We start from the raw sequence: 1,756 nt of genomic DNA, 5'->3' as shown, positions 1-1,756 counted from the left end.
GTGTCATTTAAAGCTTGTTTTTCCTTATTTATTTTCATTTTGGATGATCTGTCCATTGGTGAAAGTGGGGTGTTAAAGTCCCCTACTATGAATGTGTTACTGTCGATTTCCCCTTTTATGGCTGTTAACATTTGCCTTAAGTATTGAGGTGCTCCTATGTTGGGTGCATAAATATTTACAATTGTTATATCTTCTTCTTGGATTGACCCCTTGATCATTATGTAGTGTCTCTTGTAGTAATGTTTATTTTAAAGTCTATATTTTCTGATATGAGAATTGTTACTCCAGCTTTCTTTTGATTTCCATTTGCATGGAATATCTTTTTCCATCCCCTCACTTTCAGTCTGTTTGTGTCCCTAGGTCTGAAGTGGGTCTCTCGTAGACAGCATATATATGGGTCTTGTTTTTGTATACATTCAGTCAGTCTATGTCTTTTGGTTGGAGCATTTAATCCATTTACATTTAAGGTAGTTATCGATATGTATATTCCTATTACCATTTTCTTCATTGTTTTGTTTTTGTTTTTGTAGGTCTTTTCCTTTCCTTGTGTTTCCTGCCTAGAGAAGTTCCTTTAGCATTTATTGTAAAGGTGGTTTGGTGGTGCTGAATTCTCTTAGCTTTTGCTTGTCTCTAAAGGTTCAATTTCTCCGTTGAATCTGAATGAGATCGTTGTTGGGTAGAGTAATCTTGGTTGTAGGTTTTTCCCTTGCATCACTTTAAATATGTTTTACCAATCCCTTCTGGTCTGCAGAGTTTCTGCTGAAAGATCAGCTGTTAACCTTATGGGGATTCCCTTGTATGTTATTTGTTGCTTTTTCCTTGCTTTTAATATTTTTTCTTTGTACTTAATTTATGATAGTTTGGTTAGTATGTGTCTTGGCATGTTTCTCCTTGGATTTATCCTGTATGGGACTCTCTGTGCTTCCTGGACTTGATTGACTATTTCCTTTCCCATATTAGGGAAGTTTTCAACTTTGATCGCTTCAAACATTTTCTCACACCCTTTCTTTTTCTCTTCTTCTTCTGGAACCCCTATAATTTGAATGTTGGTGTGTTTAATGTTGTCCCAGAGGTCTCTGAAACTGTCCTCAATTCTCTTTATTCTTTTTTCTTTATTCTGCTCTACAGTAGTTATTTCCACTATTTTATCTTCCAGGTCACTTATCCGTTCTTCGGCCTCAGTTATTCTGCTATTGATTCCTTCTAGAGAATTTTTCATTTCATTTATCGTGTTTTGCTTGCTCTTTAGTTCTTCTAGGTCCTTTTTAAACATTTCTTGTATTTTCTCCATTCTATTTCCAAGAATTTGGATCATCTTTACTATAATTACTCTGAATTCTTTTTCAGGTAGACTACCTATTTCCTCTTCATTTGTTTGGTCTGGTGGGTTTTTACCTTGCTCCTTCACCTGCTGCATATTTCTTTGTCTTCTCGTTTTGCTTAACTTACTGTGTTTGGGGTCTCCTTTATGCAGCCTGCAGCTTCATAATTCCCATTGTTCTTGGTGTCTGCCTCCACTGGGTTAGGTTGGTTCAGTGGCTTGTGTACGCTTTCTGGTGCAGGGGACTGGTGCCTGTGTTCTGATGGGTGGGGCTGGATCTTGTCTTTCTGGTGTGCAGGGCTGCATCTGGTGGTGTGTTTTGGGGTGTCTGTGAACTTAGTATGATTTTAGGCAGCCTCTCTGCTAATGGGTGCGGTTGTGCTCCTGTCTTGCTAGTTGTTCGGCTTGGGGCATCCAGCACCAGAGGTTGGTGGC

This window comes from Physeter macrocephalus, chromosome 11, assembly GCF_002837175.3.
Source record: "Physeter macrocephalus isolate SW-GA chromosome 11, ASM283717v5, whole genome shotgun sequence".
NCBI lineage: Eukaryota > Metazoa > Chordata > Mammalia > Artiodactyla > Physeteridae > Physeter > Physeter macrocephalus.
The sequence above is the reverse complement of the archived record's forward strand: the minus strand, read 5'-3'. Positions refer to the sequence as shown.